Genomic DNA, 13,054 nt, shown 5'->3' with positions numbered 1-13,054 from the left:
GGGGGGGGAGAGGGCATATCCTATGTTGATTTATGACAAGTTCATTGACTAGGGCCCTATAAAATAGGCGTTGCGAACCGAATCACGGAATCCAGACATTACACCGAAATGCAAAAATATTCAAACATTTATTGAACTTAGTAAGAAATCAACTAAATATATTCAACTTGTTAGAAAACACATTCATTTGCCCAAGTCAATCATAAGACATGAACAAAATGCATCAGTGATTCGTATTTCCATGAACTTTCTGGCACGGCACAGGAATGCCCCTGTCTGTGTGCATGTGTGCGGTGCGCGCGTATGTCTACACTTTGTGTAGCCGTTAGCGATGATGCTAATGATAACCTTCTTCTGGTAGGGAAGGAATGGCTTTCCCCAAAACCTTCGCAAGTAAATGTTAACTACAAAGTAGCCTATGCCTGCCTGGCAGAATTATACCGTGATCATTTGCATCACTCCAGTGGCCATTTGTTCTACAGCAACACCGCTTAACCAAACAAAGGTCTCTTCCTGGTGCACGCTTGCATTTAAGGGTAACTACACCCCAAAATCTAAATGTCTTACATTTTTCCCAGACCTCACAAATGGTCACCTGATGAGGTTTAAACATTGTTGTGGACATAGAACATCCAATTGTGCTGTTTTGCTATTAAAAAGGTGTACTTTTGAGAGCGAAAACCTGCCAAAACAGGGACAAACGGTCAACGGGGAAATCTAAACGGAGAAAAGGGAACTTGGGAATTAACGGAATCAGGCAAAACATTGAAGGGATTTTATAGTGCCCTAATGGACTACAGACATTGACTGTCTCCTAGACTAAAAACAAAGGCTGCATGTCTTGCCTATATTTTGAGGGAAACGCACTGTCCATTATTTGATTTGATCAGGGCAGGGCAGCACACACAAACTGCATTTAGTCCAATAACAATCCATGATATTATTAGGGTGATAAATAAAAGGCAGTTGCTCCATGACACAAGAGCACGCTCTACTGGGACAAAAGCTTACAGCACCTGGTATTCCCAGGCGGTCTCCCATCCAAGTACTAACCAGGCCCGACCCTGCTTAGCTTCCGAGATCGGACGAGATCAGGCGTATTCAGGCTGGTATGGCCGTAAGCAAGGGAAGAACTCTTGGTACACTATATAAAGTCAATGTGTCACTCACTCTGAAAGGGACACAGAAACGTATCCACTTTGTGACACAAACTGAAGAAGCTCAACCCTTGCTTACATTTCCAATATATATATAGAGATATATATATATATATATATTTGAGTCTTGTTGGGGGGGGGGGGGGCATATCCTATGTTGATTTATGACAAGTTCATTGACTAGGGCCCTATAAAATAGGCGTTGCGAACCGAATCACGGAATCCAGACATTACACCGAAATGCAAAAATATTCAAACATTTATTGAACTTAGTAAGAAATCAACTAAATATATTCAACTTGTTAGAAAACACATTCATTTGCCCAAGTCAATCATAAGACATGAACAAAATGCATCAGTGATTCGTATTTCCATGAACTTTCTGGCACGGCACAGGAATGCCCCTGTCTGTGTGCATGTGTGCGGTGTGCACGTATGTCTACACTTTGTGTAGCCGTTAGCGATGATGCTAATGATAACCTTCTTCTGGTAGGGAAGGAATGGCTTTCCCAAAACCTTCGCAAGTAAATGTTAACTACAAAGTAGCCTATGCCTGCCTGGCAGAATTATACCGTGATCATTTGCATCACTCCAGTGGCCATTTGTTCTACAGCAACACCGCTTAACCAAACAAAGGTCTCTTCCTGGTGCACGCTTGCATTTAAGGGTAACTACACCCCAAAATCTAAATGTCTTACATTTTTCCCAGACCTCACAAATGGTCACCTGATGAGGTTTTAAACATTGTTGTGGACATAGAACATCCAATTGTGCTGTTTTGCTATTAAAAAGGTGTACTTTTGAGAGCGAAAACCTGCCAAAACAGGGACAAACGGTCAACGGGAAATCTAAACGGAGAAAAGGGAACTTGGGAATTAACGGAATCAGGCAAAACATTGAAGGGATTTTATAGTGCCCTAATGGACTACAGACATTGACTGTCTCCTAGACTAAAAACAAAGGCTGCATGTCTTGCCTATATTTTGAGGGAAACGCACTGTCCATTATTTGATTTGATCAGGGCAGGGCAGCACACACAAACTGCATTTAGTCCAATAACAATCCATGATATTATTAGGGTGATAAATAAAAGGCAGTTGCTCCATGACACAAGAGCACGCTCTACTGGGACAAAAGCTTACAGCACCTGGTATTCCCAGGCGGTCTCCCATCCAAGTACTAACCAGGCCCGACCCTGCTTAGCTTCCGAGATCGGACGAGATCAGGCGTATTCAGGCTGGTATGGCCGTAAGAAAGGGAAGAACTCTTGGTACACTATATAAAGTCAATGTGTCACTCACTCTGAAAGGGACACAGAAACGTATCCACTTTGTGACACAAACTGAAGAAGCTCAACCCCTTGCTTACATTTCCAATATATATATAGATATATATATATATATATATTTGAGTCTTGTTGGGGGGAGAGGGCATATCCTATGTTGATTTATGACAAGTTCATTGACTAGGGCCCTATAAAATAGGCGTTGCGGACCGAATCACGGAATCCAGACATTAAACCGAAATTCAACAATATTCAAACATTTATTGAACTTAGTAAGAAATCAACTAAATCTATTCAACTTGTTAGAAAACGCATTCATTTGCCCAAGTCAATCATAAGACATGAACAAAATGCATCAGTGATTCGTATTTCCATGAACTTTCTGAAACGGCACAGGAATGCCCCTGTCTGTGTGCATGTGTGCGGTGCGCGCGTATGTCTACACTTTGTGTAGCCGTTAGCGATGATGCTAATGATAACCTTCTTCTGGTAGGGAAGGAATGGCTTTCCCCAAAACCTTCGCAAGTAAATGTTAACTACAAAGTAGCCTATGCCTGCCTGGCAGAATTATACCGTGATCATTTGCATCAATCCAGTGGCCATTTGTCCTACAGCAACACCGCTTAACCAAACAAAGGTCTCTTCCTGGTGCACGCTTGCATTTAAGGGTAACTACATCCCAAAATCTAAATGTCTTACATTTTTCCCAGACCTCACAAATGGTCACCTGATAGGGTTTAAACATTGTTGTGGACATAGAACATCCAATTGTGCTGTTTTGCTATTAAAAAGGTGTACTTTTGAGAGCGAAAACCTGCCAAAACAGGGACAAACGGTCAACGGGGAAATCTAAACGGAGAAAAGGGAACTTGGGAATTAACGGAATCAGGCAAAACATTGAAGGGATTTTATAGTGCCCTAATGGACTACAGACATTGACTGTCTCCTAGACTAAAAACAAAGGCTGCATGTACTGCCTATATTTTGAGGGAAACGCACTGTCCATTATTTGATTTGATCAGGGCAGGGCAGCACACACAAACTGCATTTAGTCCAATAACAATCCATGATATTATTAGGGTGATAAATAAAAGGCAGTTGCTCCATGACACAAGAGCACGCTCTACTGGGACAAAAAGCTTACAGCACCTGGTATTCCCAGGCGGTCTCCCATCCAAGTACTGACCAGGCCCTACCCTGCTCAGCTTCCGAGATCGGACGAGATCGGGCGTATTCAGGCTGGTATGGCCGTAAGCGAGGGAACAACTCTTGGTACACTATATAAAGTCAATGTGTCACTCACTCTGAAAGGGACACAGAAACGTATCCACTTTGTGACACAAACTGAAGAAGCTCAACCCTTGCTTACATTTCCAATATATATATATATATATATATATATATATATATATATATATATATATTATTTTAGTCTTGTTGGGGGGGGGGGGGGGAGAGGGCATATCCTATGTTGATTTATGACAAGTTCATTGACTAGGGCCCTATAAAATAGGCGTTGCGAACCGAATCACGGAATCCAGACATTACACCGAAATGCAAAAATATTCAAACATTTATTGAACTTAGTAAGAAATCAACTAAATATATTCAACTTGTTAGAAAACACATTCATTTGCCCAAGTCAATCATAAGACATGAACAAAATGCATCAGTGATTCGTATTTCCATGAACTTTCTGGCACGGCACAGGAATGCCCCTGTCTGTGTGCATGTGTGCGGTGCGCGCGTATGTCTACACTTTGTGTAGCCGTTAGCGATGATGCTAATGATAACCTTCTTCTGGTAGGGAAGGAATGGCTTTCCCCAAAACCTTCGCAAGTAAATGTTAACTACAAAGTAGCCTATGCCTGCCTGGCAGAATTATACCGTGATCATTTGCATCACTCCAGTGGCCATTTGTTCTACAGCAACACCGCTTAACCAAACAAAGGTCTCTTCCTGGTGCACGCTTGCATTTAAGGGTAACTACACCCCAAAATCTAAATGTCTTACATTTTTCCCAGACCTCACAAATGGTCACCTGATGAGGTTTAAACATTGTTGTGGACATAGAACATCCAATTGTGCTGTTTTGCTATTAAAAAGGTGTACTTTTGAGAGCGAAAACCTGCCAAAACAGGGACAAACGGTCAACGGGGAAATCTAAACGGAGAAAAGGGAACTTGGGAATTAACGGAATCAGGCAAAACATTGAAGGGATTTTATAGTGCCCTAATGGACTACAGACATTGACTGTCTCCTAGACTAAAAACAAAGGCTGCATGTCTTGCCTATATTTTGAGGGAAACGCACTGTCCATTATTTGATTTGATCAGGGCAGGGCAGCACACACAAACTGCATTTAGTCCAATAACAATCCATGATATTATTAGGGTGATAAATAAAAGGCAGTTGCTCCATGACACAAGAGCACGCTCTACTGGGACAAAAAGCTTACAGCACCTGGTATTCCCAGGCGGTCTCCCATCCAAGTACTAACCAGGCCCGACCCTGCTTAGCTTCCGAGATCGGACGAGATCAGGCGTATTCAGGCTGGTATGGCCGTAAGAAAGGGAAGAACTCTTGGTACACTATATAAAGTCAATGTGTCACTCACTCTGAAAGGGACACAGAAACGTATCCACTTTGTGACACAAACTGAAGAAGCTCAACCCTTGCTTACATTTCCAATATATATATAGAGATATATATATATATATATATTTTGAGTCTTGTTGGGGGGAGAGGGCATATCCTATGTTGATTTATGACAAGTTCATTGACTAGGGCCCTATAAAATAGGCGTTGCGGACCGAATCACGGAATCCAGACATTAAACCGAAATTCAACAATATTCAAACATTTATTGAACTTAGTAAGAAATCAACTAAATCTATTCAACTTGTTAGAAAACGCATTCATTTGCCCAAGTCAATCATAAGACATGAACAAAATGCATCAGTGATTCGTATTTCCATGAACTTTCTGAAACGGCACAGGAATGCCCCTGTCTGTGTGCATGTGTGCGGTGCGCGCGTATGTCTACACTTTGTGTAGCCGTTAGCGATGATGCTAATGATAACCTTCTTCTGGTAGGGAAGGAATGGCTTTCCCCAAAACCTTCGCAAGTAAATGTTAACTACAAAGTAGCCTATGCCTGCCTGGCAGAATTATACCATGATCATTTGCATCAATCCAGTGGCCATTTGTCCTACAGCAACACCGCTTAACCAAACAAAGGTCTCTTCCTGGTGCACGCTTGCATTTAAGGGTAACTACATCCCAAAATCTAAATGTCTTACATTTTTCCCAGACCTCACAAATGGTCACCTGATAGGGTTTAAACATTGTTGTGGACATAGAACATCCAATTGTGCTGTTTTGCTATTAAAAAGGTGTACTTTTGAGAGCGAGAACCTGCCAAAACAGGGACAAACGGTCAACGGGGAAATCTAAACGGAGAAAAGGGAACTTGGGAATTAACGGAATCAGGCAAAACATTGAAGGGATTTTATAGTGCCCTAATGGACTACAGACATTGACTGTCTCCTAGACTAAAAACAAAGGCTGCATGTACTGCCTATATTTTGAGGGAAACGCACTGTCCATTATTTGATTTGATCAGGGCAGGGCAGCACACACAAACTGCATTTAGTCCAATAACAATCCATGATATTATTAGGGTGATAAATAAAAGGCAGTTGCTCCATGACACAAGAGCACGCTCTACTGGGACAAAAAGCTTACAGCACCTGGTATTCCCAGGCGGTCTCCCATCCAAGTACTGACCAGGCCCTACCCTGCTCAGCTTCCGAGATCGGACGAGATCGGGCGTATTCAGGCTGGTATGGCCGTAAGCGAGGGAACAACTCTTGGTACACTATATAAAGTCAATGTGTCACTCACTCTGAAAGGGACACAGAAACGTATCCGCTTTGTGACACAAACTGAAGAAGCTCAACCCTTGCTTACATTTCCAATATATATATATATATATATATATATATATATATATATATATATATATTTTAGTCTTGTTGGGGGGAAGAGGGCATATCCTATGTTGATTTATGACAAGTTCATTGACTAGGGCCCTATAAAATAGGCGTTGCGAACCGAATCACGGAATCCAGACATTACACCGAAATGCAAAAATATTCAAACATTTATTGAACTTAGTAAGAAATCAACTAAATATATTCAACTTGTTAGAAAACACATTCATTTGCCCAAGTCAATCATAAGACATGAACAAAATGCATCAGTGATTCGTATTTCCATGAACTTTCTGAAACGGCACAGGAATGCCCCTGTCTGTGTGCATGTGTGCGGTGCGCGCGTATGTCTACACTTTGTGTAGCCGTTAGCGATGATGCTAATGATAACCTTCTTCTGGTAGGGAAGGAATGGCTTTCCCCAAAACCTTCGCAAGTAAATGTTAACTACAAAGTAGCCTATGCCTGCCTGGCAGAATTATACCATGATCATTTGCATCAATCCAGTGGCCATTTGTCCTACAGCAACACCGCTTAACCAAACAAAGGTCTCTTCCTGGTGCACGCTTGCATTTAAGGGTAACTACACCCCAAAATCTAAATGTCTTACATTTTTCCCAGACCTCACAAATGGTCACCTGATAAGGTTTAAACATTGTTGTGGACATAGAACATCCAATTGTGCTGTTTTGCTATTAAAAAGGTGTACTTTTGAGAGCGAAAACCTGCCAAAACAGGGACAAACGGTCAACGGGGAAATCTAAACGGAGAAAAGGGAACTTGGGAATTAACGGAATCAGGCAAAACATTGAAGGGATTTTATAGTGCCCTAATGGACTACAGACATTGACTGTCTCCTAGACTAAAAACAAAGGCTGCATGTACTGCCTATATTTTGAGGGAAACGCACTGTCCATTATTTGATTTGATCAGGGCAGGGCAGCACACACAAACTGCATTTAGTCCAATAACAATCCATGATATTATTAGGGTGATAAATAAAAGGCAGTTGCTCCATGACACAAGAGCACGCTCTACTGGGACAAAAAGCTTACAGCACCTGGTATTCCCAGGCGGTCTCCCATCCAAGTACTAACCAGGCCCGACCCTGCTTAGCTTCCGAGATCGGACGAGATCAGGCGTATTCAGGCTGGTAAGGCCGTAAGAAAGGGAACAACTCTTGGTACACTATATAAAGTCAATGTGTCACTCACTCTGAAAGGGACACAGAAACGTATCCACTTTGTGACACAAACTGAAGAAGCTCAACCCTTGCTTACATTTCCAATATATATATAGATATATATATATATATATTTGAGTCTTGTTGGGGGGAGAGGGCATATCCTATGTTGATTTATGACAAGTTCATTGACTAGGGCCCTATAAAATAGGCGTTGCGGACCGAATCACGGAATCCAGACATTAAACCGAAATTCAACAATATTCAAACATTTATTGAACTTAGTAAGAAATCAACTAAATCTATTCAACTTGTTAGAAAACGCATTCATTTGCCCAAGTCAATCATAAGACATGAACAAAATGCATCAGTGATTCGTATTTCCATGAACTTTCTGAAACGGCACAGGAATGCCCCTGTCTGTGTGCATGTGTGCGGTGCGCGCGTATGTCTACACTTTGTGTAGCCGTTAGCGATGATGCTAATGATAACCTTCTTCTGGTAGGGAAGGAATGGCTTTCCCCAAAACCTTCGCAAGTAAATGTTAACTACAAAGTAGCCTATGCCTGCCTGGCAGAATTATACCGTGATCATTTGCATCAATCCAGTGGCCATTTGTCCTACAGCAACACCGCTTAACCAAACAAAGGTCTCTTCCTGGTGCACGCTTGCATTTAAGGGTAACTACACCCCAAAATCTAAATGTCTTACATTTTTCCCAGACCTCACAAATGGTCACCTGATAAGGTTTAAACATTGTTGTGGACATAGAACATCCAATTGTGCTGTTTTGCTATTAAAAAGGTGTACTTTTGAGAGCGAAAACCTGCCAAAACAGGGACAAACGGTCAACGGGGAAATCTAAACGGAGAAAAGGGAACTTGGGAATTAACGGAATCAGGCAAAACATTGAAGGGATTTTATAGTGCCCTAATGGACTACAGACATTGACTGTCTCCTAGACTAAAAACAAAGGCTGCATGTACTGCCTATATTTTGAGGGAAACGCACTGTCCATTATTTGATTTGATCAGGGCAGGGCAGCACACACAAACTGCATTTAGTCCAATAACAATCCATGATATTATTAGGGTGATAAATAAAAGGCAGTTGCTCCATGACACAAGAGCACGCTCTACTGGGACAAAAAGCTTACAGCACCTGGTATTCCCAGGCGGTCTCCCATCCAAGTACTAACCAGGCCCGACCCTGCTTAGCTTCCGAGATCGGACGAGATCAGGCGTATTTTTTTTTTTTTTTTTTTTTTTTTATTGTAAAATATTCATCAAATACACTTATATTATACCATGTACAGTGTTATATACAAAAAACCATACACTAGAAACTATTCTACCATAGGCAGGCGAACAATTCACCCCCTATCAAATCAAAGAACCCAAAGAAATAAAAACAAAAACCTAGTATACAAAAACCAGACATGACTAAGACATATCAAATTCCACATATTAAATAGGCAGATTTAAAAGCATCTCCCTGTCAAATAAAAATAAACATAGAAAATATCAAAATATTCCTTTCAAAAATTATAAGTGATTCCTCCACCATCCACCCTTGCAATTAACCCACTCCCCTCTACAAAAAGTTCATCAAAATCTTCCAATCCATAACTATAAAACATATCGATGTGCTTCTTAAACAAAGCTACAAAAATACCCCACACCCTTACCCTCCTCCCTTCAAAATAAGCATAATTCCTCCCACAAAAAATAGCATACCTAACAAAACTCAATACAATATTCAACAACCTCACATTAACCCCTTTACATTCATCTCCCACTCCAAATAAAACCAATTCCTCCCACGCATTCTTTTCCAACAAACCACTCCCCCAGTTTTTACATATTATTTCCTTTACTTTACAAAACATATCTTTTAAATCCTCGCATTCTACAAATAAGTGTAATAAATTTTCTGGTGCCTTACCACATATATCACATTCTCTTTTTATTTCTTTATTTATTTGATGCAGCACTACTTTTGTGTATATCCGATTATGTCTTATTTTAAAATCGTTATTTTCACATTCCAATTTATTCCCATGTAAGTATAAGTTTTTCCATAATACTTTTCGATCCATCTTCGGAAACAGTTCTACCCACCTCTTCTCAGCAGCAGGCCTGTCAGTAACCAGTAATTGTTTATAAAAAACATTTGTTCTGACACTAGCCAATGTTTTCCATTTATCCCCATTGTCAATATATAAATTCGGTAATACATATAAATCTTCCCAAATTCCATCTCCATTAATGACAGAAACCCATTCTGCTGGAATGCTACTTTTCACCCGTTCAAATCCATTCAATATAGTACCTTTCCAAACTGTATCATCCACATCCTTCACATTGTCATAAATGGCCTGGCCTCTTAGAAACCCAGGAATAACTTCATATACAAAGTCTTTAATAAGTCTCAGTCCAGCCCTCATAAAAAGGGGGATTATACAACACTTCATCATTGAACATAATTTTGGGATTTAAAAACACAGGTTGATTCAGTATTATATCCTTATGTTCACACACATATTTTACACGAGGAAGAAATTCTCCCCATGCACGTAACACTTCCTGATAAAACAGAGGAACTTGTTCATACATAGGCTTTTTCCATATCATTAATAACCCACTCTCTTCACATCCTCCATTATTATACAAATAATTCCTAAAGAACCTCTTCCACCCATATTCTTCCTCCCCATATAAATACTTCTGTATAATTTTAATTCTTAATGCTTTTCTTTTCACGTCTATGTCCACTAATTTTAGACCCCCCATCTTTATATTCTGCAGCAAGTGTAGACCTAGATATTCTAGCCCCTTTGCCATCCCACAAGAAGTTAGAAACAATAGAATTAAGTTCTTTTAAAACCCACTCTGGCATCTGAAGCACATCCATGACATATACACATTTAGATATTAGTAAAGAATTTGTTACCACTACCTTTCCTTTCAATTTTAAATTCCTCCATCTCCAAAATGCCATAGTTTGTTTGATTTTATTCAATACACCTGCCCAAGTCCTATCACATGCCTCCTTTTCATCAATACCCAAAATAACTCCCAACGCTTTAAAATAGCCATTAGCTCTTTTAAAATGATACCTACACCCATTATCATTCACTAGCCCCACATACAAAACCTCAGTCTTTTCTACATTAATCTTAGCACCTGATGCTTTCCCAAAGAGCTCAAAACACTCCATCACTCTATTTACACTTTCCACATCTCTAACAGTAATTGTAGTGTCATCTGCATATTGCTGCACAATGCTGACTCCACCCCCTGGAATAGAAACGCCTCGGATCTGGTGGTCTGCTTTAAGGAGAGCCACCAGAGGCTCAACCGACATACAATATAAGGCCGCAGACAATGGACATCCTTGCCTCACCGACCTCTCCAATGGGAAAGCATCAGTAAGTAACCCGTTACATTTTACTCTACTTACTGCAGCACCGTATAGCAGCTGTATCCAGGCCACCATTCTGCTCCCAAATCCAAAAGTTTTAAGCGTCTGCATTAGAAATGAATGTTCTACTCTATCAAAAGCTTTATTTAAATCAATGCTCAATACTACACCTCCCTCACCCTTCATATGTCTTATGACATCCCTTAAAGTGCAAATAATGTCTGCTATTTCTCTACCAGGAACACTGTAAGCCTGTGTCTCTGAAATAATACTTCCCATTACTTTATTAATTCTGTTAGCCAGCACCTTAGTTAAGATCTTATAATCTACATTTAAAATAGATAATGGCCTAAAATTTTCTAATCTTTTCCTACTTCCCTTGTTTTTATATATTATAGTTATTAAGCCAGTCGCCATCGACTCCGAGACTTCCTGAGATTGCTCCATATATTTGTACACATCTAATAAAACAGGTGCCATTATATCCACAAATGTTTTGTAAAACTCACTTGTCAGCCCATCAGAGCCAGGGCTCTTATTTCTATGAGCAGACAAAATCGCCTCCCGTATCTCTGTGACCGCCAAGTCTGTGTCACACATGAGTCTTTCATCCTCTGATATTCTGGCATCTACATAGCTCAACACCTCTTCTATACATCCTTGATCATTGCATTCTTTTTTAAAAAGATTACTATAAAAACATTCTATTGTATCTAAAATCCCCACCAGATCATTCACTGTCTCCCCCTCTCATTCTCGATTTCTGTAATATAGTTTCTAGCCTGCTTCTTCTTTTCTAACCCTAAAAAGAAGGATGTACATTTCTCTCCTTCTATGGCATACTGTACTCTACTCCTTACTATTGCCCCCATACATGCACTCTTTTCAAAGTTATGTACCGCAGCCTGAGCTTCCATAAAACCTGCCATATCATAACCCTCCACCGTATCAACTTTCCCCAGCTCAATGTCTAGTCTTTTATTCAAAGCTATCCTCTCCCTCTTTAAAAGAAAATTCCTTCGTCTTGCATATTTAATGCTCAACCCTCTAATCTTCTCTTTTAGACCCTCCCACCACAAACCAATATTAACACTTTTAAAATCACTCAATATTTCTCTATTTATACAATCAGAAATCATATCAATATATTTTCCTTCTTTTAGTAGCTCAGCATTCAAACACCATACACCACCCCCTCTAGAAGGCACACTAGGACCCAGCAGGAAACCAAGAGAGGCATGATCACTTAATGTATTAAAATCATACCTAATCTTTTGTATATATTGCACTATATTTTCCGCCGCTAAACAATAATCTATGCGGCTTTGCCTGAGAACCTTCAAAACAACCTGCCTCCTTGAAAAAACTCTCTGACCTGGATGCATTCCCCTCCATACATCACTCAGACAATGATCCTTCATTATCCCCAACAATACTCGCCTAGACATGTCAGAGCGCAACAAAGTACTCCTTGACGTGTCCAGTTTTGTCAATCTAACGTTAAAATCCCCAACCAATATACAGTTACCCACACAATGTTGCTCAAGTGCCTTAAAAAATACTTCTCGGTCACTCTCATTATTAGGTGCATAAACATTCAATAAAGTGTATTGCACATTTAGAAATTCAAATTTAACACTCAAAAGTCTACCCTCTTTATCCGCATACACTTGCCTAATATTCTGTACACTATCCCTCTTAATTAATATAGCAACCCCACACGTCCTCTCCCCACCATTATTATAATAAATCAAATCCATCCATCTCTTTCTTACTCCATCCATCATACTGTCAGTCCAGTGTGTCTCTTGGAAGCATAAAATATCAGCCTGTAGTAGACTCACTGTCTGTTCTAACTTTCCCATATTCCTTAGTCCATTAATATTAACAGATACAACACTCACCATAAGTACAATTAATATGTTGATTTTTCCCATCATCAAGACCCAGTCTTTTTCTTCTTCTTCTTGATCTTGCTCTTCCTACTTTCCTTTGCTTCTTCCCTCACCCT

At 40.1% G+C, this 13,054-nt stretch overlaps 6 non-coding genes across 6 annotated transcripts; all 6 read right to left on the bottom strand.

The window, feature by feature from the left end:
* Positions 1 to 1,004: 1,004 nt before the first annotated feature.
* LOC121559322 lies at positions 1,005 to 1,123 on the bottom strand. Its single transcript, XR_005998742.2, has one exon. It is a non-coding gene; the product is annotated as a 5S ribosomal RNA (ribosomal RNA).
* Positions 1,124 to 2,292: 1,169 nt separating this feature from the next.
* Positions 2,293 to 2,411, bottom strand: LOC121559352. Its single transcript, XR_006660073.1, has one exon. It is a non-coding gene; the product is annotated as a 5S ribosomal RNA (ribosomal RNA).
* A 1,168-nt stretch (positions 2,412 to 3,579) lies between these two features.
* On the bottom strand, positions 3,580 to 3,698 carry LOC123488420. Its single transcript, XR_006660064.1, has one exon. It is a non-coding gene; the product is annotated as a 5S ribosomal RNA (ribosomal RNA).
* A 1,195-nt stretch (positions 3,699 to 4,893) lies between these two features.
* On the bottom strand, positions 4,894 to 5,012 carry LOC123488426. Its single transcript, XR_006660072.1, has one exon. It is a non-coding gene; the product is annotated as a 5S ribosomal RNA (ribosomal RNA).
* A 1,170-nt stretch (positions 5,013 to 6,182) lies between these two features.
* Positions 6,183 to 6,301, bottom strand: LOC121559324. Its single transcript, XR_005998744.2, has one exon. It is a non-coding gene; the product is annotated as a 5S ribosomal RNA (ribosomal RNA).
* Positions 6,302 to 7,485: 1,184 nt separating this feature from the next.
* Positions 7,486 to 7,604, bottom strand: LOC121559348. The gene has a single exon (XR_006660066.1). It is a non-coding gene; the product is annotated as a 5S ribosomal RNA (ribosomal RNA).
* Positions 7,605 to 13,054: the final 5,450 nt, after the last annotated feature.

Source organism: Coregonus clupeaformis, unplaced genomic scaffold, assembly GCF_020615455.1.
Source record: "Coregonus clupeaformis isolate EN_2021a unplaced genomic scaffold, ASM2061545v1 scaf2286, whole genome shotgun sequence".
Taxonomy (NCBI): domain Eukaryota; kingdom Metazoa; phylum Chordata; class Actinopteri; order Salmoniformes; family Salmonidae; genus Coregonus; species Coregonus clupeaformis.
Note: the sequence above shows the minus strand (reverse complement) of the source record. Positions and strands in the feature narration are given on the sequence as shown.